Below are 11,254 nucleotides of genomic sequence, written 5' to 3'. Positions count from 1 at the left end.
AAATGCACATGCATAAGAGGGAGTTGGTCATAAAGTATGGTCATGTAAAGAAGCCAAGAGGAGTAAGAATAGAGCATCAAGACTTTGAGTTGATCAAGCGACCATAGAGTGCATTACCATAACGAGTGGAAGAACTCAAGGAGACCAATCTTGAATGGTGAAGAAGTTGTCAGCACTGCAAGGGAGGAAAGCCAAAGCAAAGAAAAAGAACTGAAGAGTGATCTGAAATTTGCACAGTTAGGGTTGCAATCTATATCAGGTCAAAACCCTTCTAATACTTTCTTACCATTGTATTAGACATTGAAACCCTACATTGCTAGGTTAGTTTAATAGCTAGGTGGATAAGCCTCAAGAAAAGGATAAAGAGATCCCTAGGAGAAGGACAAAGAGATCCTCAAGAAAAGGATAAAGAGATCCTTAGAAGAAGGATAAAAGATCCTTAAGAGGAGGATAGGAGATCCGTAGAGAGGGATGAAAGATTCTTTTGAGAAGGTGACTGAAAATCCCATGGACTTGGGTGAGCCTAAAAGCTCTATGTAAATCCTTTAATAAGGTAACATTCTAAGTTGAATGTTCTTAAATCCTTCAATAGGGTCACATCTTACACTGTGTAAAGCCTTTAACAGGGTAGGCCTTTAATAGGGCAGACCATCAGAAGTGGTTGAAATCAATTGCACAATTATTTTGTGGGTATCACCCCCACCCCAGTTTTACCTTCTTATTCCTGGAGGGTTTATGGGTCATCAAAATCCTTAGTGTTATGGTGTGATGCATATTATCTTTTATGGTTGTTCAATATTTAATTGTATGCATGATAATTTCAGTTATGTGCCATTAAAGATTTGTAGAAAAAAAGTTGTATTGGACATCATTGGACCTTGGATAACTAATTTGCCCCCCCTCTCAGTTATTCTAAAGAATTCTAACAATTGGTATCAGAGCTTACTGCTGATTTGTTTCAAGGTACTAGTAGCAGGAAGATCAAGATGTCCAAGAGAGAAGTTTCCAAGCCAAACAAAGAAAACTTTGTTGCATGGAAAAAGTCTGATGAAGCTACACCTTGGATCAATAGGTGACTATGCACAAACCTCAATCACAGTTGATCATGTAGACCCTGCAGGACCCCTCACTACAAATAACATGAGCAAGAAGAAGTAGCACAATCAAGCAATGTTAGATATTGCTTCAGCACTAAGCTATGTCGAGTATGATGACATCAAAGAATGTGATACTTCACATCAAATGTGGGAAACATTATCAAGAATCTATGGAGGAGATGATAATCTCAAGAGAGCCAAAAGAGAGAGCCTAAGAGGAAAATTTGATGACATGAAAATGGAAGAAGGAGAAAATGCTGCTCAATACGGTGCAAGAATGAAGGAAGTAGTCAGTGCCATAAGAAGCCTAGGAGGACAGTTAGCAGAAGAAACAGTATGTAGAAAATACTTGAGAATTTTTCTTCCCATCTATGCTATAAGAGTATCATCCATCCAAGAGCTAAGGTGTGTACCAAGCAACACAGTGACATTTGAAAGAATAATTGGAAGACTCACTACCTCAGCTATCCAACTTTGACAACTACAAGCTAGAAAACTTTGAATCTGCATTCAAAGCCAAGATGATGATAAAAGACAATGATGAGGTACAAACAAAGAAAAAGAATGGAAAAGGAAAGTATGTATCCAGTGATAGCAGCACTAATGAAGATGATGTAGACCAATTGGAGGCATTACTAGCAAGAAGATTTCACAGAGGAAGAGGCAAATTCAAAGGTAAGCTACCAATTATTTGTTTTAATTGTAATGAAGTTGGTCACATTGCAGCTAGATGCACACAAAAGAAAAATTACAAGGATGGAGACAACTTCAAGAACAAGAAAGAGGACAATAAGGACTATAGAGGTAAAGGCAAAAGATGCTACATTGTTGAAGAAGACTCTGATGAGAATGATGATGAAGTAGTCTATGTGGCTATAAAAGATGAATCAGATGAAGATGAAGCAACAACACTGGTAACCTGCATGAACAAGAATGATAGATGGATCATAGACAACGGATGCTCTCATCACATGATTGGAGACAAAAGTAAGTTCATTACTTTTACTCAATATGAAGGAAATAGTGTTAGATTTGGTAACAATCCACCATGTCAGATCAAAGGGAAAGGTAGTATCAATCTTACTGAAAAGATAACATGTGATAATGCATACTATGTTGAAGGCCTGAATTATAACTTGTTAAGTGTCTCACAGTTGGGCAAAATAGGATGTAAGGTTGAATTTGAAAAAGGAGTTGCTAAGATCTATGATTCTCAAGGAAGTCTATTAGGAAAAGGTGATCAGACTAAGAGTAATTTGTTTTACCTTGACATAAAAGATGATTCTTGTCTCATTGTTCAAACTGATGATGTATGGTTATGGAAAAAGAGGCTATGTCATGTAAATTTTGACAATCTGATAAGCATCAGCAAAATGAACAAAGTCAAAGGTCTACCAAAGTTGAAGAAACCTGATAACACAATGTGCAAACAATGCCAACTAGGGAAGATGACCAAGTCAAATTTCAAAAGTAAGGCTTATACTTCTAATGAAGTATTGGAGCTAGTTCATACTGACTTGTGTGGTCCTATTGAAGTGCAAAGCTAAAAAGGTGATAGATACATAATGCTATTTGTAGATGACTATTCAAGGATGATGACAGTCATGTTCCTGAAACTAAAATTAGATGCATTTCAAATGTTCAAATGGTACTTGGCCAAAGTAGAGAAAGAGACTAGGAAGAACCTAAAATGTCTCAAATCTGATAGAGGAGGTGAATTCACATCAAGAGAATTTGAAGAGTTCTACAATGAAAAAGGAATCAAAAGGAAGACATCAGCACCTAGGACTCAACCTTAGAATGGTATAGCAAAGAGAAGGAATAGATCAATTATTGACTATGCCAGAACCTTAATGATGGAGAAAAATGTTGCACTCAAGTACTGGAGAGAAGCTGTAAGTACGGCAATCTACACACTCAACAGAGTTCAAGTCAAGAAAGGTACAAATGCAACACCTTTTGAATTATGGTATGGGCATTCTCCTAATGTAAAACATTTTGAAATAGTTGGATGCAAATGTTATATATATAAAGAGTCTAGAAATGGAAAGTTTGATGCAAAAAGTGAGGAAGGCACATTTCTTGGTTATTCTACTAGAAGTAAAGCTTATAAGTGTTTGAATGTTGAGGACACCAAGAAAGCAAAAGAAAACAAGACCTTTGTGTACTTTTATGAAGGTATACCAAACAATGGTGAAGTTGCAACTCAGAATGATAATTAGCAACAAAATCCAGCATCTTTCGAGTCACAGACAGTGAATGCCAAACAACAAACACATTCAAAAGCTGAGCTGCAGAATACAAAAAATGTTCATTCACATTTTGAGAACAGCCAACAAGAAGAAAATGAACAAATACCTAATGAAAATATACATGAAGATTCTGAAAGAGACAACATACAAACAAGGAAAGAACCTGTATTGGCAAAGTATGTGAAAAGACATCATCTTGCAAATCAAATTATTGGAAACAAAGAGACAAGACCAATGACAAGGAATAGACTTAGAAGTGAAACATGTCTGCTCAGCAAAATGGAACAAAAAATAGTAAGTGAAGCCATAAAAGATGATGACTGGTACAATGCTATGAAAGAAGAAATAGAACAAATTGAGAAGAACAAGACATGGACCTTAGTCTCAAGACCAGCTGACAAAAATATAATTGGAACCAAGTGGGTGTTCAGAAAAAAGTTAGATGTAAATGGTGAAATCATAAGGAACAAGGAAAGACTAGTTTGCAAAGGGTATGCACAAGAAGAAGGACTAGACTATGGAGAAATTTTGCTCCAGTTGCCAGAATGGAAGGTGTAAGAAACTTACTAGCATATGTAGCCTTCAAAGGATTTAAAGTCTATCAAATGGATGTTAAGTCCGCATTTCTAAATGGTATACTTGAAGAGGAAGTATACATAGAGAAACCAGAAGGTTTTGTTGATGAAAAGAACAAAAATAAGGTATGCAAATTACATAAGGCTCTATATGGATTAAAGCAAGGCCCTAGAGCTTGGTATGAGAGACTTCACAAGTATCTAGTGCAAATAGAATTTGAAAGAACTGATGATAACAGCAACATGTACATCAAATAAAAAGAAGGTAAGGATATTCTTATATCTGAAATATTTGTGGATGACATAGTTTTTGGAGGAAAGGAAGTACTTTGCAAAAGTTTTGCTGACAAAATAAAACATGAGTTTGAGATGTCAATGTTTGGAGAAATCAAGTTCATTGTAGGATTGCAAGTACATCAACTAAAACATGGTATATTTGTGACACAATCAAAATACATCAAGGAGATACTCAAGAAGTTTGGATTAGAAGATTCCAAACTTGTCAGCACACCAATGGCAATAGGACATAAGCTATCCAAAAATGATGAATCAACTAAAGTGAATCAAACAATATACAGATTCATCATTGGAAAACTACAATATGTTGTACATAAAAGACCAAATATAGCACTAGCAGTTGGAATAGTGGCTAGATTCTCTGCTAATCCTAGAGAAAATCATCTCATGGTAGTAAAAAGGATAATGAGGTATCTCAAAGAAACTAATGATTTTGACCTATATTACAAAAAGAATGAGAAGTTTGAGCTCAATGTATAAACAGATGTAGATTGGGGAGGCAACATTGATGACAAGCAAAGCACAAGTGGAGGAGCACTATTTTTAGGTAAAAGGCTAGTTACTTGGACCAGCAAGAAACAAACATGCACATCTCAGTCCACTGCAGAATTAGAATATGTGGCAGCATTAGTCAATTGCACAAACATTGTGTGGCTTAAACATCTATTGAAAGGAATGAAAGAAGAGGTAACCAAACCTGTGATACTGTATTGTGATAATACAAGTGCTATAAACATATCCAAGAATCCAGTAATGCATGCAAAAACCAAGCATATTGCAATCAAGTATCACTATGTTAGAGAAGTGGTGGAAGACAAACAAGTGAAGATGGAGTAAATTCACACAAAAGAACAAAATGCAGATATCTTCACCAAATCATTGCCCAAGGATGCTTATGAATATCTTAGAGGCAAGTTGGGGTAATAACTCGAGCAATCTAAAACAATAAAGAAACTGTCCTGCATCAATAGAAGTGGATCATTGAAATATCAGAAGAATGATGCAGAGGATGACAGTAGGTACAAAAATTCCAGATCAGTCACAAGCATGGTGACAAAGGGAGAAAACATGAAGATGCAAAGCCTCTATTTAGCATCTTGAAGATGCTACATCTTTGGCATTTATGTCAAAGAGAGAGATATATGAGAAATTGATCAATACAAAGTAAGAGGGAGATATATATGAGAGATGTATATGAAAGAGGGAGATTCAGAAGAGTAAGGATGTAGCAGTCTAGAGGAAGAAGCAGAACAAAGGATTTAGTTTGTATCAGCAAGAGAAAACGTATGTAATTTTGGTGGTAACTAAGTTGATCAACTTAATCATTTGATCAGTTTGGTTTTCCATCAATGCCAAAGAGGGAGATTATTGGAAATGATTGAAAAGATCATGAATGAAGAATAATGGAACTGGTAAAGAATGTCTCAATCATTGTTTTGTCATTGATGTCAAACTTGCTACATGTAGGAATGACAATTGCTTTAGTGATCCAAATACTATCAATTGGTTGATTGACAAGGAGGTAGAAATCAATAAGATGTATCTAGAGTACCTAGAGAAAGGTTGAAGTTATGATGTTATAATGAAGTATAAGGATCAGCTAAGCCATTGATGAAATAGTGTATTGATGACATACTCTAAGAAAAAGAGGATGGACACATTGAGATACATCAAAGATGTAAGGATTAACTAAGTTCATTGGAGAGAGTCGAGCTAACTAGTTAGTGCTAAATAGATTCTTAGTTGAAGCTGAGCAAGTTCAACTTAGTGTGTGCTGAGTGATCTTCAGGTGCCGAGCAGCCTTCGGGTGCTGAGTTAAGATTAAGTTTCGAGTGATTTCAAGTGTTGAGCAACACAGAATTGCTTCAAGTGTCGAGCACCGGTAAATAATAATAGGTGTTGAGTAACACAGAAGGAGTCGAGCATCAATAAACCAATGATGCCAAGTTGCTGCATTATTTTTTAAAGTCAAAGATTTGCCAGATCAGCAGTGATAAGTTTGTTACATCAAATTTTGTGAATTAGTTGGATGACAAGGATGATGAGTAGATGTCATAGAATTATATGTAATCCATGCAAACCATTTTCAAGGTGAATGCTAATGGATTTATCATGAAGTTTCTAGAAGAAACAATTTGGAGGGAAAACAATACCATTTTCTCAAGAGAAAATTACAATTTGAGCGGGAAATTGAGAACAGAACTTCTTTATAAGGAGTTGTAGGTTAGAGATCAAATGCGCATGCATGAGAGGGAGTTGGTCATTAAGTATGGTCATGTAAAGAAGCCAAGAGGAGTAAGAATAGAGCATCAAGACTCTGAGTTGATCAAGCAACCATAGAGTGCATTGGCATAACAAGTGGAAGAACTTAAGGAGACAGATCTTGAAGGGTGAACAAGCTATCAGCACTGCAAGGGAGGAAAGCCAAAGAAAAGAAAAAGAACTGAAGAGTGATCTAAAATTTGCACAGTTAGGGTTGCAATCTGTATCAGGTCAAAACCCTTCTAATACTTTCTTACCATTGTATTAGGCATTGAAACCCTACGTTGCTAGGTTAGCTTAACAGCTAGGTGGATAAGCCTTAGAAAAAGGATAAAGAGATCCCCAAGAGAAGGACAAAGAGATCCTCAGGAAAAGGATAAAGAGATCCTTAGGAGAAGGATAAGAGATCCTTAAGAGGAGGATAGGAGATCCTTAGAAAGGGATGAAAGATTCTTTTGAGAAGGTGACTGAAAATCCCATGGACTTGGGTGAGCCTAACAGCTCTATTTAAATCCTTTAACAAGGTGACATTCTAAGTTGAATGTTCATAAATCCTTTAACAGGGTCACATCTTACAATGTGTAAAGCCTTTAACAAGGTAGACCATCAAAAGTGGTTGAAATCAATTGCGCAGTTATTTTGTGGGTATCACCCCCACCCCAGTTTTACCTTCTTATTCCTAGAGGGTTTCAGGGTCATCAAAATCCTTAGTGTTATGGTGTGATGCATATTATCTTTTATGGTTGTTCAATATTAAATTGTATGCATGATAATTTTAGGTATCTGCCATTAAGGATTTGTAGAAAAAAAGTTGTAATGGACATCATTGGACCTTGGATAACTGATTCACCCCCCCTCTCAATTATTCTAAAGAATTATAACACTCAAGAGCTTTTGTAGGCTATATCTTATGACTATCATCTGCAGTTCTAGGACAAGGATGGTTTTGTTTTCACAATTAGCCCTCTGCTAGGACTTAATTTGAACATTACCATGTTGCTAACTTGGGAGGCTTTCATTGTGTGTCTTAGCTGGAGATGAATTATAGATGTTAATGGCATGCTCTTGCCTTTGATTCAGTTGGTTTTCATGTCTCTATTATTTGGATATTATGTCGCTTTTCTTTGTATGCTATTGTAAGATGAATGGTTTAAGCCATTATTTTATTTTTTAGTATTTCATCCCGCTGGTGCTTGATTTAAATTACTTAGGATTATTGATCTTTTAACTTCTCATGTTCACCAACACTTAGTTTTTTAACTTATTAAATTCTTTTCTCTCATTCTCAATGGTGGCTTGTCTATTATTATTTTTTTAATTACTAACCTCTTTAAGTGACAAGATTGAAAGTTGGAATTTCTCGACTAAGAAGATTGGTCATATAGAAGGAGGTTTGATGAATTAATATGTTTCATTTATCTGAGGCTAATGGTATGTCATTTAATTGTATTACTCTAGGGGTATGCCCCTGTTATGATTGTAATCTATTTGATCTTTAAATGAGTTCATTGGGGTATGCCCCTTTTAATTTTGTAATAATATAGGACATTTGTCCCAGGCCAAACCTGAGGTTTTCTTCTTCGTTCTTTCCTACCAGTGCCCATTTGAATGGAGTTTAAGTTATTGTAATTTTCTTTTATTAATAAAATTTATCAAGGCCTCTAGCCATTTACCGATCAAAAAAAAAATCATAGCACTGTAAAATTTATATTTCTAAAATCAAGATGGTGAGAGCTCTAATGGGTTTTTGTTTCATAAAAAAAATTGATCGGGAAGACCATCTAAAAATTATGGCAAGGCGTCAATTTGTCATTTTAATGCCTTATCCAAATCATGAGAGGTCATGGCATACAAAAAAACTTTGGAAAAATAAATTAATATCGCATACCTTGGAATGTGTGCTAGCCGAAAGTGCTAGCGAGATGGTAGTTGCTATCCACGAATGAAAGAAATGATGAGATGGATGGGTGGTAGACTAGAAAGGAAGCAAAAATTTATTATGGAGAATCAACTCTCACAATGGAAGTGTTTATTGTGATAGTGACAAGAACAGCTAGAGTGAGGAAGGAAAATGAGTAAAAATCTCATTAGGAGATGTTGCAGGAACTACAATAGCAGAAGAGAATTGTTGCAGGAACTCCTCCTTACTCTCTGGTTTGTGATATAATTTTAACCTATGACCATTGACCAATAATTTGAACCGAACTTGATCCATAATGGAGAGCTGGACCACTCCATTTGGAAATACTACAATAATTTCATACAACCCTAACCATCTAGTTTGGAATTTTCTAGGATTATTCTGATACCTAGATTCATAAAGGAGTGCCTAGTCACCAACAGAAAAAACTTTGTCCTGAATATACTTGTCATGCCATTGCTTGCACTAGTTTTATATTAATTATGTGTTGTGCAAGGTAGATTTGCACCATTAATTAAGACCATTTAAACTAAGTATCCTTTCTTGTTGTGCAATAGTAAGATCCATCCCAAGATCAAGGCTTGTCCTAAGTGTCTTATGTTCAAACTATATCGGCATGACTGCGGATCGACTATAAACAAGCTCAAATGGTGTAAAACCAATTGTAGACTTCCATCTGGTGCGGTAAGCCCAAAGTGCTTTAGGAAGTCAAATAGCCCAATCTTTCTTATGGATGGCTACTTTTTTAGTGAGAATAAACTCCAACTCCCGATTGGTAACTTCAACCTACCCATTAGCTTAAGGGTGATAAGGTAAAGATTTACCATGTCTAATGTTGTATTCCTCTATTAGAGCAGCAATCAAATTAGAAGTAAACTGAGGACCTTGGTCAGATTGAATCTCCCTTGGTACACCAAATCTAGTGAAGATGAATTCATAAAGGAGCTTCATAACATTGTTATCTCTTGGGTGCTTCATAGGTTTTACCACAGCCCACTTTGTAACATAATCAATATAGACAAGGATATAGGATTTACCTTGTGAGGATGGCTCAATAGGACAAACAAAATCAATCCCTCATTTATCAAATGGTGCAACAATGACTTGTGGCTGGAGGAGCATTTTATTTGTCTTGGTGGGGTGTCCCATACATTGGCATTTTTCACACTTTTTATTGTACTACGTGGCATCCTTATGTAAATTGGGCCAATAGTAACCTATAGTTAAGATCTTCAATGCTGTCCTTTTGGTAGTAAAATGTCCACCACAAGGTTCATCATGACATGCCCTCAGGATATCATAGGTTTCATCCTCTCTATTGCATCTTCTAGTGACTTGGTCAGAACCAGTGTAAAACATGAATCCAAAATTCCATGAATAAAAAATTTCATGAATAATTAAAGCTCTTTTTAGTTAGCAATCTTTTTCTTTAGCAAAGAAATGAGCTAGGATCTTACCAGTTGTGAGATAATTGGCAATATCAACATACCAAGGATTGTGAGCAATCAGCAAGAAAAGATGCTCATCAAGAAAGTTGTCTTCAATGGCTATAGGATCATCAAGAACATGCAACCAAGAAAGAAAATCTACTACCACATTGGTCTTACCAGGTTTATTTATGATGGTAATAATGAATCTGCTACCACATTGGTCTACTAATAAAGTAAATGGTATGCTCAACTGAGTCTACCTTTTGACCAAGGACAACACCTATAGCATAGGCTGAGGCATTGATATGAATGTGAAAAGGTAAGCCCCAGTTAGGTCCTCTCAAAACTAGTGTTGTAGTGAGTACTTCTTTTAGTTGTAGGAAAGACTTCTCACACTCAAAATCCCAAGCAAATTCAGCATCCTTTTTTAGCAAGTTATAGAGTGTTGTTGCAAGCTGACTAAAATATTTTGTAAACCATCTATAATATCTGGCATGTCCAAGGAAATTATGCACATCCTTTTGTTTGGCTAGAGTAGGTAATGTACTAATCATCTCAATCTTAGCAGCCTGGTTCACTTGTATACCTTTGGAAAATATGAAATGTCTTAAGACAACCCCTTCTTCCATCATCATGAAGCACTTTTCACTATTGAGAGAGAGGTTGTATTCACGACACCTTATAAGAAATTTTTCTAAGTTTTCTTTAGCCTCTTCAAAGGTATTCCCATATGTTGTAAAATTGTCCATGTAAATCTCCATGCAATCAGCAGATATATTTGAAAATATATTGATCACAACTCACTGGAAGGTAGCAGGGGCATTACACAACCCAAAAGGCAGCACTAAATAGGCAAATGTACCCCATGGGAAAGTGAATGTTGTTTTCTCCTGGTCTTCAAGGGCTATTTGAACCTGATTATAACCACTGAATCCATCTAGAAAGGAGAAGTATTTCTTTCCAACAAGGTTATCAAGGACTTGATCTATGAATGGTAAGGGAAAGTGGTCCTTTTTAGTGGTAGTGTTAAGATCTCTATAGTCAACACAAACTCTCCACTTCCCTCCTTTCTTAGGTACTATAACAAGAGGGGAGACCCACTGATAGATGAAGCTAGCATTTAACAACTTTTGCAACTCATTCTTGACTATATCCCTAAGAGTTGGCGTTGAGGTTGGCGAATAGGTCTAAATTTAGAGTTGATATAAATTTTGTGAGTGCAAAGCTTAGGGTCTAGGCCTTTCATGTCAATATAATCCCAAGAAAAGGTTGATTGATGTTTTTTAAGAAGCTGCAAGACTTCTGACTGTTGAGAGGAAGTCAAAGCATTGCTTACATTTGATCCCTTCTTGAGCCGACCCTTATCTTGGTGACCTTTTCTGCCATGGAAAATTGAGCAATTGGGAAAGACTCTATTTCA

This window comes from Cupressus sempervirens, chromosome 4, assembly GCF_028749045.1.
Source record: "Cupressus sempervirens isolate cs-2001-9-10 chromosome 4, ASM2874904v1, whole genome shotgun sequence".
Taxonomy (NCBI): Eukaryota; Viridiplantae; Streptophyta; class Pinopsida; order Cupressales; family Cupressaceae; genus Cupressus; species Cupressus sempervirens.
The sequence above is the reverse complement of the archived record's forward strand: the minus strand, read 5'-3'. Positions refer to the sequence as shown.